The sequence below is a fragment of the Heptranchias perlo genome, unplaced genomic scaffold (assembly GCF_035084215.1).
Source record: "Heptranchias perlo isolate sHepPer1 unplaced genomic scaffold, sHepPer1.hap1 HAP1_SCAFFOLD_54, whole genome shotgun sequence".
Lineage (NCBI taxonomy): Eukaryota > Metazoa > Chordata > Chondrichthyes > Hexanchiformes > Hexanchidae > Heptranchias > Heptranchias perlo.
The window spans coordinates 191930-206678 of NW_027139559.1; the positions used below are offsets into that span (position 1 = coordinate 191930).

The following is a 14749-nucleotide window of genomic DNA, read 5'->3' on the forward strand; positions in this document are numbered from 1 at the left end:
TGATCTCAGTTCAGACTCCGCGCGGACAGTGGATTGATATTTTCAGCAAATAACAGGTACCAGCAACCTTTGAGAGATTTCGAAGAAACATCCTCCCTTAAAGAGATTGAGCTCCCCTGGTGGTGGAAAGTGCGAATTGATTCCACGTCCAAGGCCCGGAATGGAACGCTGATTGCAGGTGTGTCTTCGGCCAGCCGAATGTTGCGTCCTGCCTCGACAAGGGGAATTGGGCACGGGGAAACAGCGCATCACGCTCCCTCCGCCCAGAAATGGCCCTTTTCCAATTTTTCCCCCAACGTTTTCTGCTTGCACCAGTCGACAGGATTTCGTTATGGTACATGGCACATGGGGCCGCGGGAAGAAATATTGCATTTCGATAGAACAATTTGCCACCTCGGACGTCGAAAAGCGATTTACAGACAATGAAGAACTTTTTGAGGTGTAGTCACTGCTGACATGTAAGAAACGAGGCAGCCATCATGCGCACAGCAAGATCCCAACCACAGTGATGTTACAATGACCAGATAATTTGTTATCGTGATGTGGCTGAAGGGATAAATGTTGAAAAGGGCTCCAGTGAGAAATAATCACCTTCAAAGACGGAGACGAGGTGATTGGATGAGTCCGAGTTTTGACCTTTGTAATATTTTTCCTTCCTTATTTTCATCTTCTTCAGATTCCAACTGATCAGAAAACTGACAACTGAAGTCTCAATGAATTTTCGATCAATCTGTCACTCAAAACAAATAATGTTATAAATAATGAAATAAACCGGATTGAGACGGTTCATTCACTTCACTGAAACGTCTAATTCCGGTTGAACCGGCGCGGCGGAGTCACAGCAGCTCATCGCTGATCTGCACCTCAACTCCATTCAGCGAAATAAACACTGGGAAAATCATGTTTCGAGACGAGTTTGCTAATTTCCTGTGAAATAAATATCACTAAACCAGCAAAACATCCCCTGCTCTGATGAAACACACAGCACGGGGATGTGTCGAATGTGTAGCAAGAAACCCGCGATTTTATTATTACACGGATAGAATCCCGTGCTCAATATTAACATTAACACTGAGCGCCAGGTCTGGATCTGACCCGTTTACCCCGTGGTGCGGGACCCCGTCGCGTTTATATTTACCAAAAAAAAGAAAACACGAAAATAATAATCACACCCAGCAGAATTGGGGATTGTTCGTATTTTACAGGACTGGAGGCTTGGATAGCAAATTCTGTTCACAATCTCCACTCGTTGTTGTTCTCCGTATACATTTTTAGTTAACCGATTTTACTTTTATTTTATTTCACCTCTCTCTATTTTGCAGACAGAGTGCGAAAGAGATTCGCTTTGGAGGCTGAACATTTTGATCAAATATTTGAACATTGTTTATTCTGATTGTAGGTTTCTCGGAGATCCAGCGGGAGTTCAGTTCTCAGTTTCCGGATGAGTCGGAAACAGTAAGGCAATTTGCTGCAAGAGAGAAAACAATAAATGAACAACAGCAATAAAGTGAAAGGAAGTGAAAGATACAAGCAGAGTCTGAACCACCCCTGCCCAGGATTTAACTTCATTTGGAGAACGAGTCCACGATGGATCGCGTGGCCTAATGGATAAGGCGTCTAACTTCAGAATTAATCGTGATATTATCAGACGATTGTAGGTTCGCGGTCGTTTTACTCGCTGGTTGAGATTCTGTCCACCGTGCGCCATCACTGTTTTGCACCCGACCGTTTCGAACAGTCGGATGGAACGGAAATCCGTAAATTCCTGTGGTTACAGAAGTTGACCCGACATTTTCAATATTGTCGATCTGGGTGCACGGGCAGGACATAAAGTAAACGTGACCTTATTTCTACTGTTTGGATTCAGAAATGGTCGGCTAATCCATTGTGCTCTTTCTGTCTGGGTCCGAATCCCATCCGTGTACTTATTGTATTGAACTTTTGATGCAGCCTTACTTAAGTTTTGCACAATCAAAATGGGCTTGAATTGCTATTATTATCAATCCGACACCGGTGGTTTAAGTCTGTGTCCCTGGATTATTTATATTCTGTCAAATCTCCTCTTAACCTTCTCTGCTCTAAGGAGAAAAATCTCAGCTTCTCCAATCTCCACACATAACTGAAGCCCCTCATAACCGATACCTTTTTTGCAAATCTCTCCTACACCCTCTCGAAAGCCTTGATATCCTTCCTAGAATGTGGTGCTAATCATTGAACACAATGCTCCAGCTGAGGCCTAACCAGTATTTTAAAAAAAGTTCAGCATAACTTCCTTTATTTTGTACTCTATGGCTCTATTTCCAAAGCCAAGGATCCCATTTGCTGATTTTACAGCCGTCTCATCTTTTTCTATCACTTTCAAAGATTTGATAACCTAAACCCCCAGATCTCTATGTTCCTGCACCCGATTTAAAATTGTACCATTTATTTATATTGCCTCTCCTCATTCTTCAGAACAAAATATATCACTTCACACCTCTTTGAGTAAAATTTAATTTGCCATGTGTCTGGCAATTTCATCAGCCTGCCAATATCGTCCTGAAGTCTGTTAATATATTTGAAATTGTTTACCACATTGTCGAGTTTCGTTTCATCTGCACACTTGGAAATTCTGCCCTGTCCATCCAAGTCCATCTTGTACACTATCTATTTCAAGCCGACACTATCAGGCCTTCTTTACCAAAATCGTTTTCAATGTGCGACATGCATTATCAAGTAAGGCTTTGCAGAATGTATGAGGTAAGAAACTACATTGTTGTCTGTAAGTGCAACGTAATAAAGTGCTTCCTGATTTAGCGTGAAAATCCGAGCTCTAATTTTATGCCCCGCCCCACCCCACCACCACCAGAGGAAATAGCTTCTCTGTATCTACTCTTCCGAATCGTTTTATTATTCTGAATACCTCAATCAGATCAACCTTTCAAACTGAAGGAAACACCATCCAAGTTTATACAACTTGTCCTCATAATTTAACCATTTAAGACCAGGAATGATACTGCATACTGCAAGGCCAATATATCCTTCCTGACGCTCGGTGCCCAGAACTGAACGCAGTTCTCTAGATGTAGTCTGACCAAGGATCTATGCAACTGAAGCATGATTTCCTCCTCTTAGTATTCCAGTCCCCTTAAGATAAAGGCCAACATCCAATTACGTTTTGTATTGTCCACTAGATTTTAGTGATTTGTGTACATGGACACACAAATCCCTTTGCTCCTCCACTGTTCCTAATATCTCGACATTTAGAACTTTTTCCGATTGATTGGATCCAAAGTGAATTACCTCACACTTCCCCACATTGAACTCCATTTAACACAGTTTTGCGAGTCACTAAATCTGTCTCTGTCCCTTTGTAACGTCCTGATCCCATCCACACAGGTAACTGTGCCTCCGATCTTACTGTCATCTGCAAACTTGGATATACAACTCTCTAAACCTTCATCCAAGTCACTGAGAAATATTGGGAGTACATTCCCGAGTGTTCACTGAAATCCGGTTCCTTAATATTTTGAGGACTCCTCGAAATCCCACGGTGTTTCCCCACAGAGGTTTCAGTGAGCGCTGCAGTAAATCTCGTCCTCGGGACTTTATTGAAAACCGTCAGTTTTTGCTGTTCAATCAGCATTGTCTTTGCATCCCGTGATGGCCAGTCAGTGATTAGTGTTCCAAGAATCAGGAATATGATCTGGAACCAGATCTTGCCGACTGCGCTACTGGAGAAATATGAGTTCGATTTTTGTTTTTGATCCGCTCGATCAGATTGAATTTGACCCAGAAACAGGAAGCAGTTTTGGTGAAACTGTTCCGAGAGTGAAGCGCGAAGGTGGTTGAAGCGATGAGCTGCTCAGTGATTGGATCCAGCCCGTGTGGCTCGGGATCCCGGTCTGGTCTCGGTCGCCGACACTGTTTTCTCCCTGATCGGTTTACCTCTGCTTTCACCAATTGCCAATGGGACCACCGTTTATATCTGGATTCAGCACCAGGCAGAGAGATAGAAACAACTGTCTGCTGTTTATTGACCTGATTGGGAGGTTAATGTCACCGACGGCTGATTCACTGAGATCTCCAGGCCTGTGCTCGGCCACCATTTGGTTTGGTTCGCTGTTACGACGCTTGTTCTCGCCGGGTGAAGAAGACAGATTTTCTCTTTCACCAAGTTGTTACAATACTGGACCAGGCTCATTTTCTGTGTGAATAACTGGGAAAAGTGGACAGAGCAGGGACACAGAAGGCTGTTGGAACCCGCAGTGGAACAAGGCCGAAATTTTGACGGACCAGAATGATTTCACTTTCATTATAATCCTACAATTGCTGGGACCTCGAGCCACAATGATGCATTCACGGCGTGAGCCATTGTCGATAGGTGAATGTTGCAGCAGGTGAGATACGGGATGGGGTGAATTGCCCATAATTTCTGGAACAATTGCGCCGCTCGTCCGGAAGAGTCGATTAAACGATAAAAGTTGTTTTCGTCGCTCAGCCCACCGTTGCTGTCAACCGTGATGCCGAATTCGCTGTATTTACGTCATTCATCGCGCCGCAGTCACTTGCAATTGGACAATAACGGCAAATGAAGTATGAGGCAGCAAGAAATGACTGAGAAAAGTCACAAACTTCAGCCTCTCAGCTTCTCTCCTGCCTTCTCACTCTCTTTCTCTCAGGTGCAACATTTTGTTCCTTTTCAATCGTTTTTGTGTCTCTCTCCTGCTTTCCTTCCTTCTTTCCATCACCGCCTTCTTTCTTGGGAAAAAAGCGCTTCTGCCATCCACAACTCTGAGAGATGCGATTTGGTGATTATTGACTCAGATCAAAAGCATAGGGAGGTTTAGCAAGTGTTCGAAACGCGGATTTCTCAACTATCAATCAATGAAAGCACCAAAACGAGATTCACACCCATAGATCAACGAATCGCTGGCAATTGAATCACACAGCCACTGCAAAATTTCGCCACCACCCACAGCCGATCAGCCATCCTTTCAGACTGTTCCTGTCCATCCAGTCTCGCTTTCTATTCCGATGTTCAGCACCATCGAGTTGTACACTAATTATTTCAAGTGAACAATATCAGCCTCTCTTCACCAAATTTTGAATGTACAACTTGTCTCATCAAGTAAGATTTTCTAAAATCGATATGCTCTGAAGCCACATTGCCGTTTGTGTGAGAATAGGTACACTAGGTAGACTAGCGCTGGTACATATTGCCTAATCTAAAACACACACACTTTAAACTATTGTGCAGTCGTTGTGGGAGGTCCCCCAAAGGAGGAGGTCAGGACCTGGTGTATCACAGACATTACTCACCAACATTTCGTGGGAAGAGATCAGAAATGGAATAGGATCAGACCAGATAGTGTGGAGAGAGTGTGGGAATACAACATGATGAATAGGGCTAGATATATGATGTACTGACAGGGAATAAGGAAGAGAAGGTCATGACGGATATCCATGGTTTCTCATGCAGAGACCGATGAACAAAAGATCGATGTTATTGCGCAGACGCATTGAAGGAAGAGACTCAACAAAGTCACTTGGCACAGGTATCAATGCCATAACGTTGGGAAAGAGCCGCGTAAATGTGGCGCCGTGGCTCAGTGGTTAAAGCACCTGTCTTGCAAACAGGGGATCCTGGGTTCGAATCCCAGCGGTACCTTTAGCTTATGTTGTTTGTCTCCATGTTTTGTTGCTCCCATTTTTCCACCCGTTTCCTCCTCCACATTTGTTACTTGCAGAACCCCTTGGTTCACTTCCCAGCCTCTCTGTGTTGACTGCCGAGTTAAATTCGTTCCGGAGATTCCCATCCACGGGTTGACAATTGCAACGAATCATCTCCGTGAGGTTAAAGTGCCCCCTGCTCCTTTATATTTCCATTAAATATAAAAATTCAGCTGTTCGCTGATATTCTGTATTTTCCCCAATCAATTAGACAGGAGGGAACGAATCTTTCTGTGATGACGTTGGACAAACTGATTCTAGGGTAGAGCTAAACATTCATGGTGGAGATTAAACACAGACCAATACCGCGGGAGCGCTTCTGGCCAGCTCCCTTTTCATTTGCTTTTCCCGTTAATCTTTCATTCGCTGTAAACCCCAGAGGCAGCAAGGAAGGACAGAGAGATCTATCTCCGATCCGTCCTCTCTACTCGACCTTTAGCCCATTACAGCAGGTGTAAAATTCCAATTGTCCCTCTCCATTTAAACAAAATATGAACAATCCTGGGACACAGACTTAAAACACCGGTGTCGGATTGATAGTAATATCATTCAAGCCCATTTTCATTCTCCAAAACTGACGGAGGGCCGCAACAAAAGTTCAATACAATTACGACACCGATGGGATTCGGACCCACACGTAAAGAGCAGAATGGATTATTCGACCATTTCTGAATCCAAACAGTAGAAATAAAGTCACTTTTACACTATATCCTGCCCGAGCACCGTGACCGAGAATGTTGAATGTGTCGGGCCAACTTCTGTAAGGAAAGGTATTTACGGATTTCCGTTCAAAGAGGTCAGTTACTGCAAGAACGACCGGGGATGAAACAGTAACGGCACACGTTGGAAGGATTGTAAAAACGACCGCGGTAAGACTGAAACCTGCAATCTTCTGATAACACCCCGATTAATACCGAAGTCAGACGCGTTATCCATTGTGCCACGCGGCCGCTGCTGCAAAGTTTCAGCAAAAGATCTTAAACCCGGGGCAGGGTGGTTAAGACTCTGTTTGCATCTTTCACTTCCTTTCACTTTATTGATGTTGTTAATTTATTGTTTTCTTTCTTGTAACAAGTTGGCTCTACTGTTTCCGACTGATCAGGAAACTGACAACCGAACTCCCGCTGGGTCTCCGAGAAACCTACAATCAGAATAAACAATGTTCAAATCTTTGATCAAAATGTTTAGCCTCCAAAGCGAATCTCTTTGCCACCCGGTCTGCAAAATAGAGAGAGGGGACATAAAATGGATATCAAATCAGTAAACTAAAAATGTACACGGAGAAAGACACAGAGCGGAGATTGTGAACAGAATTTACTGTCCAAGCCAGACGGGCCGAGTGGCCTCATCCTGTCCTGTAAAATGCGAACAATTCCCAATTCTGCTGGGTGAGATAATTAGTTTCTGATTTTCTTTTTTTGGTTAATATAAACGCGGACGGGGTCCCGCACCACGGGGTAAACGGGTCAGATCCAGACCTGGCGCTCAGTGTTAATGTTAATATTGAGCACGGGATTCTATCCGTGTAACAAAAAATCGCGGGTTTCTTGCTCTGTATTCGACACATCCCCTTGCTGTGTGTTTAATCAGGGCAGGGAATGTTTTGCTGTTTTAGTGATAATCATTTTTCAGGAAATCAGCAAACTCGTCTCGAAACATGAGATTTCCAGTTTCTATTTCGCTAAATGGAGTTGAGGTGCAGATCAGCGATGAGCTGCTGTGACTCCGCCGCGTCGGTTCAACCGGAATTAGACGTTTCAGTGAAGTGAAGTGAACCGTCTCAATCCGGTTTATTTCTTTAGTTGTAACATTGGTTATTTTGAGTGACAGATTTATCGAACATTCATTGAGAGTTCAGTTGTCAGTTTTCTGATCAGTTTGAATCTGAAGAAGTTAAAAATAAGGAAGGAAAATATTACTAAGGTCAAAACTCGAACTGATCCAATCACCTGGTCTGCGTCTTTAAAGGTGATTCGTTCTCCCCGGAGCCCTGTTCAATATATTAAAATGCAATCTTTCTTCCTGTGGCCCCAAGTTCCAGGTACCATATCGGATCCAGTCGACTGGCGCACGAAGGAAATGTTTGGGGCGAAAATTGGATCAGGGCGGTTTTTGGCCGTGGGTAGCGTGATGCGCTGTTTCTCCTCGCCCAATGACCCTTGCGCTGGCTGGACGCAAGATTCGCTGGACGGAAGACTCACCTGCAATCAGCGTTCCATTCTCGGCCTTGCACTTGGAATCAATGCAACACGCGCTTTCCACCACCAGAGGGAGCACAATCGCTTAAAGGGAGGTTGTTTCTTCGAGATCTCTCAAAGACAGCTGGGACCTCTTATTTGCCGAAAATAACAGTCTACTGTCTGCACGGAATCTGAACTGAGATGAGACATCGCACACGTAAAACACAGATGCAGGTTCCATCCCTATGTTTACACATGATGAGTTATCTTTAAACACTGGACAAAGGTTGAACACAACTAAATCTCACATCCTTCAATCTGCATGCCAGATCTCACCAATCTGCCGATCTGAGTTGGTACCAGGCCTGGAGAGTGCATGCACCAAGGTTCCCTGCTGGTGCTGAGAGACCTTGGTGCAAGAGGTGGACAGAAGGAGGGACATTCTATATCCCCGAGGGTTGGAGGGGGTCGGGGGGCAAGAGGCGTCCAGACATATATCCAAAAGACAGCGGGAGGCAGCGGGGGGCGAAGTCAATGCCAGTCCTACAGCATCATAGACTTGGATACATTGCAGGAAGAAGTTCAATGCTTTGATATGAGTCGTCAAGGTGAGTGAGGTCAACTCTCAAGTGGCATCTCTTACAAGCTGAACCACGCAATACACCCACCATCCCCCACATACCAACAAACTCTTTCCATCAGTATTCAACTCTTGTAACCAGAGGCTTCCTCTCACCCTTACACGTTACCATTGTTGCAAGCCGCCCACCCACAACTCACAGGCCACACACACTGGCAGCTATTTTACCATGACAGGCACATCATCCAGACACACGTCCCGTTTTTTGGCAGAAGAAGGTGGCGCATATGAGGAGGCAGCAAGTGGCAGTGGCATTTAGCACGTCGAGCCTGTTCCACCATTCAATGAGATCATGGTTGACCTGTGACCTAACTCCATATACCCGGCTTAGCACGATATCCCTTAATTCCCTTGGTTCACAGAAATCGATCAATCTCAGATTTAACATTCACAAGTGCGCTACCATCAACTATTATCTGCAGAAGAGCGTTTCAAACGTCTCCCACTCTTTGCGCAGAGAAGCCGAGGTTAAGTTAACGCAACACAACTGGAGAAAAGAAAATGTCTCAAGATGTTGTGCAGATTGAAGCTGAATATGAATTTATCACAATTCACGCGGTGTCATGAATGCAGAATGAAAATGCTCCTGCATTGGGCGGTCATCGAGCCCCCGCTTCCTGTGTGGCAGGCAAGAATTCGACCAATAAAACACCAACGCCCAAGCGGGCAGGTGCCGCCATGTGTCCACTTGGAAACCTACCTGAAAGAACAGACAATCTTACAAACCGAAAATGAGAGTGTTTGATGAGATTATTACTCTGACGTGATTCCAGTAGCAAAATCGGTTAACGCGGGTATTGATATAACAGTATCAGGGCTCGAGAAATGCCGCGGTTGTGAGTTCGTGCCTCACCTTGAATGTTTGAGTCTTTTGCTTCTGAACATTTCCACCGGATCTGAAGGTACCGCTGGTGTGTTCCATGAAGCATCTCCTTCTTCGTGTTCTCATGTGAGGACTTAGGGTCCTCTGGCCGGCCTTATTGCAATAGCAGGTGTGAGTTTATTTGTTAATAGGCGGGAGAGGGGCGATTGGCGACAGCATGAAATGTGAAAGGAGGCGGCACGACGTCTTTAAACCGAAAGAACCGATATCACAATTCTTCTTTTGGTGAAATAGACATTCTTCTGTTTTTAGTGTCGTGCATGAAAAAGCGGATCGGGCGGGAAGATGGATTCGAGATCGAAGATCAGCCCTGATCTTATTGAATGGCGGAGCAGGCTCGAGGGGCCGTAAGACCGACTCCTGCAACTATTTCTTATGTTCTTATGTAACAGCTGACCCGCTCTTGGTGGCTTGGCTGTTTGTTTTGCAATATCCCGCCCCGCCTATCCGCTTGATCCAGTTTGTTGCTCCCACTTTCACATTCAACTTGTTTCTCGTCCCTGGTCATGTGAAAAAATTGCAGATTGCAGAAGGTTCAAAGCCTGAAGGAAGATCAACGGTGGAAGGAATGAAAGCAGCGATTTTGCCAATGACGAAACGCTCACTTTTCCTTTATTTTTCGTTGTTCTCTCTTGGAGTAAACTTTGGCGAAAGTGAAGCGAAATTCAGTGACTGTGAAATGACCAGGGGTTCTTGCAGCACAAGATGAAATTGGCGACATCAGCATCTGAGAGGCTGAAATGGTTCACATTGTTCCCGAGTTTCGGTAAGAGGCAGCACGGATTGATTTGTAGCGCTGAATGTCTCTGCATTCGACCGCCCACGGAGATAATGCTGGAAGTGTCTGCAAGGAGAGGGTGGGGGATAAAAAGTATTTAATTTATTCGAGCAAATAAATCCGAATTTTCCTACACGAAAATTCAAACAGAAAAATGTCTGTTTCACGAAAAGAAGAATTGTGTGATCGGTTCTTCAGATTGAAAGATCTCGTGCCGCCTCCTTTCCCATTTCATGCTGTCGCCAATCGCCCCCTCTCCTGCCTATTAATAAATAAACTCACACCTGGTATTGCGATACGGCCGGCCAGAGGACCCCAAGTGCCCACATGAAAACACGAAGAAGGAGATGCTTCATGAAACATATCAGCTCCGGTGGAAATGTTCAGAAGCAAAAGGTAAATCTGCTCCAGGTGAGGTTCGAACTCACAACCTCGGCATTTGCTCCAATCTGATACTGTTTTTTCAGTACCGCGCGCTAACCGATTGCGCCACTAGAGCCGCCCACGATTAGTGTGCCCAGCAAACAGTGTCATTTGCGGCCTGTGAGACTGTCTGTTCTTTCAGACAAGTTTCCAAGCAGACAACTGCCGTTCGGACATTGGTGTTTTCGTTGTCGAATTTTTGCCTGCCGCACAGTAAGCTGGGGTTTGATTCCCGCCCAATGCAGGAGCATTTTCATCTGCGTTCATGACATCGCGTGAATTGGCATATTTTCTTTTCTCCACGTGCGTAGCGTTGACGAAACCTCGGCATTCTGTCCTCTGAAACAGGATCAGGAATTGAGTCAATTTTCACTGTCAGTCGGGGTACAGCCGTATTTAATTGGGATTTGAACCCGGGACCGCTCACATGCACAACCAGTTAAACCGCCCGAAGCCAACATTATACGCCTCAAACAACAGGGAACCACGAGTACTACTGTACAGACAATGTATAAATCGCAGCAACGCACAGCAGACTACCCAGCCTTTCAGGCCACTTCTGTTCATCCAATCTCGTTTTCTAATCCGATGTACAGCAATGTCAAGTTGAGCACGAACTATTTCAAGTCATCAATATTGGACTCTCTTTACCACATGCGTTTTGAATGAACGACTTGTATTATCAAGTAAAACTTTACAGAATTTATTGCTCCAAAGCTACATTGTCAACTGTCTCGGCATCCGCAGGTTATCCACTGAACCAAAAGTATAATAAAATTGCTAATTTTTCACTGTGAGGGCGATGAGATATGAATATGGAGACATTAGTTACGAATTCATCGGCTGGGTTGCACTTTTCCTTTTCCCCCTGTCTCTCTCCATCTTATTTCTATCTCCCTGTCTGTCTCTCTTTGTCTTTTTATCTCTCTCACCCTGTTTCACTTTCTTTGTCGCTTTCTCTCTGCCCTGTCTCTCTCCCTTCCTTTCTCTTCCCTCTATCTTTGTTTTTCTCTCACTTTTTTTCTCTCTATCTATCTATCACCCTCTTATCTCCGTATTTTTTTATTCTTCTGTGTCTCACTCTCTTATCTCTATCTCTCATTCTCTCACGATCCCGATGTCCCTCCACCTTGTCTCTCTCTTTCTCCCTTTTTTCTGTGACTTTTCCTCTCTATCAACTCTCTCTATCTCTCTTACTATTTCTCTCTCTCCATGTCTTTCTCTCTCTGTTTTTATTTTACTTTCTCAATCTTGCCTCCGCCTCAACAATTTCCCTGTCCCTCTCTGTCCCTCTGTCTTTCTAGTCTGCTTTGTATCTCTCCGACCACACACTCTCTCTCTCTTTATTCTCTCGAACACTACTCTCTCTTTCATTCTCGCTCTGTATATCACTCTGTCTCCCTCTTGTCTTTCTCTTTCTCAGTGTCTCCCCTCTGCCCCCTCTCTGCTCTCCCTTTCACTTTCTCAGTGTCTCCCTCTCCCCCTCTTTTTTGTTTCTGTTGATTATTTTAGAGTTGTTTCCTCACACTGCACAGTCTTTCTCTCTGTCTCACTGTGCCTCTCTCTCATTTTTTTCTCTCTGAATCTGTCACACTCTCTCTGTCTCTCTTTGTGTGTCTCTCTCGCTGTGCCTCACTCTGTCTCTCTCTTTCTCTCTGTCCGTGAATCTCTCTCTGTTTCTCTCTCTGTCTCTATCTCCCCTCTCTCTCACTTTCGTTCTGACTTTCTCCCCACCTCCCTCTATCTCTGTCCCCCTCTCACTCTCTGTCTCTCTCTGTCTCTCCCTCTTGTCTTTCGCTCTCTCACTGACTCTCCTTCTGCCACCCTCTCTATTCTGTCTGTTGCTCTGTCTCTTATCTCTCGCTATCATCCTCTTTCCTTGGTCTCTGTCTCTCGTTCGCTGTCTCTCTGTCTCCTCATCTCTCTGTCTCTCTCTCTCTCTCTCTCTCTCTCTCTCTGTGTCTCTCCATCTAACTCTCTGTGTCTCTCTCTCCGTCACTCTTTGTCTCTCTCTCCGTCTCGCCCCTCTCTCTCTCACTCTGTGCGTGTGTGTCCTTCTCTCTCAGTTCCTTTCCCTCTCGTTCTCTCCCTCTACGTTCTGTCTCTCTCTGTATTTCTATCTCTCGGTCTCTCTGTTTCTCTCCCGCTACCTCCCTCAATCTGCATCTTTCTCTATCTCTATCTCTGTCTCTCTGTCTCCTCATATCTCTGTCTCTCCCTCTCGATCTCTCTCTCTCTGACTCGCTGTGTGCGTGTGTGTGTTTGTCTTTCTCTTTCTGTGAGGTCGAAGAGATATGAATATGGAGACATTAGCTACGAATTCATCAGCTGGGTTGCACTTTTGCTTTTCCCGCTGTCTCTCTCCATCTTATTTCTATCTCCCTGTCTGTCTCTCTTTGTCGTTTCATCTCTCTCACCCTGTTTCACTTACATTGTCCCTTTTTCTCTGCCCTGTCTCTCTCCCTTCCTTTCTCTTCCCTCTATCTTTGTTTTTCTATCTCTTTTTTCCTCTCTATCTCTCTATCACCCTCTTATCTCCGTCTCTTTTCTTCTTCTGTGTCTCGCTCTCTCTTATCTCTATCGCTCATTCTCTCACGATCCCTCTGTCCCTCCACCTTGTCTCTCTCTTTCTCCCTCTTTTCTGTGACTTTTCCTCTCTATCCACTCTCTCTATCTCTCTTACGATTTCTCTCTCTCCCTGTCTTTCTCTGCTTTTATTTTACTTTCTCAATCTTGCCTCCGCCTCCACAATTTCCCTGTCCCTCTCTGTCTCTCTGTCTTTCTAGTCTGCTTTGTCTCTCTCCGACCACTCTCTCTCTCTCTCTCTCCCCGTCTTTATTCTCTCTAACTCTACTCTCTCTTTAATTCTCGCTCTATATATCACTCTGTCTCCCTCTTGTCTTTCTCTTTCTCAGTGTCTCCCCTCTGCCCCCTCTCTGCTCTCCCTCTCACTCTCTCAGTGTCTTCCTCTCCCCCTCTTTTTTGTTTCTGTTGATTATTCCAGTGTTGTTTCCTCTGTCTTTCTCTGTCTCACTCTGCCTCTCTCTCTCCTTTTTTGCCTCTGACTCTGTCACACTCTCTCTGTCTCTCTTTCTGTGTCTCTCTCGCTGTGCCTCTCTCTGTCTCTCTCTTTCTCTCTGTCCGTGAATCTCTCTCTGTTTCTCTCTCTGTCTCTATCTCCCCTCTCTCTCCCTTTCGCTCTGACTTTCTCCCCATCTCCCTCTCTCTCTGTCCCCCTCTCACTCTCTGTCTCTCTGTCTCTCCCTCTTGTCTTTCGCTCTCTCACTGACTCCCCTTCTGCTCCCCTCTCTGCTCTGTCTCTTGCTCTCTGTCTCTTATCTCTCGCTATCTTCCTCTTCCCTTGGTCTCTCTCTGTCTCTCGTTCGCTGTCTCTCTGTCTGCCTTACGCTCACTCTCTCTTTTTGTTTCTGTTAATCATTACAGATTTGTTTCCTCTCTGCCTCACTGTATCTCTGTCCGTCTCTCTTTGTCTCTCTCTCCCTTTCTCTCTCTGACTCTCCCTGTCTCCCTGTCTCTCTCTCTCTCTCTGTCTCTTTCATTGTCTCTCTCTCTCTGTCTCTCTCATTGTCTCTCTCTCTCTCCCCGTGTTTCTGACTATGTCTCTTTGTATGTCTCTGTCCATCTATGAGACTCTATGTCTGTCTCTGTCCCTCTATCTCTGTCTCTCTATCTCTCTCTCTCTCTCTCTCTCTCTCTCCCTGTGTCTCTCCATCTAACTCTCTGTGTCTCTCTCTCCATCACTCTTCGTCTCTCTCTCCGTCTCGCCCCTCTCTCACTCTCTTTCTCTGTGACTCTCTGTCTCTGTCACTCTGTGCGTGTGTGTCCTTCTCTCTCAGTTCCTTTCCCTCTCGTTCTCTCCCTCTACGTTCTGTCTCTCTCTGTCTTTCAATCTCTCGGTCTCTCTGTTTCTCTCCCTCTACCTCGCTCAATCTGCCTCTCTCTCTGTCTCTCTGCCTCCTCATCTCTCTGTCTCTCTCTCTGTATCTCTTTCCCTCTGACTCGCTGTGTGCGTGTGTGTGTTTGTCTTTCTCTTTCTGTCTCTTCCTCACCCTCTTTCTCCATCTCTCTCCCCTCCTGACTTTTTTACAAAGCGAGTGGTTGTGATCAGGAAT

At 45.4% G+C, this 14749-nt stretch overlaps 2 non-coding genes across 2 annotated transcripts; one reads left to right on the forward strand and one right to left on the reverse strand.

Annotated features, from left to right (window-relative positions):
• The first annotated feature begins 5577 nt into the window (after nt 1-5577).
• On the forward strand, nt 5578-5650 carry trnaa-ugc (transfer RNA alanine (anticodon UGC)). Its single transcript has one exon. It is a non-coding gene; the product is annotated as a tRNA-Ala (tRNA).
• Nucleotides 5651-10596: 4946 nt separating this feature from the next.
• trnaf-gaa (transfer RNA phenylalanine (anticodon GAA)) lies at nt 10597-10692 on the reverse strand. The gene is made up of 2 exons: nt 10655-10692; nt 10597-10632 (listed from the first exon to the last, which is right to left on the reverse strand). It is a non-coding gene; the product is annotated as a tRNA-Phe (tRNA).
• Between the last annotated feature and the right edge of the window lie 4057 nt (nt 10693-14749).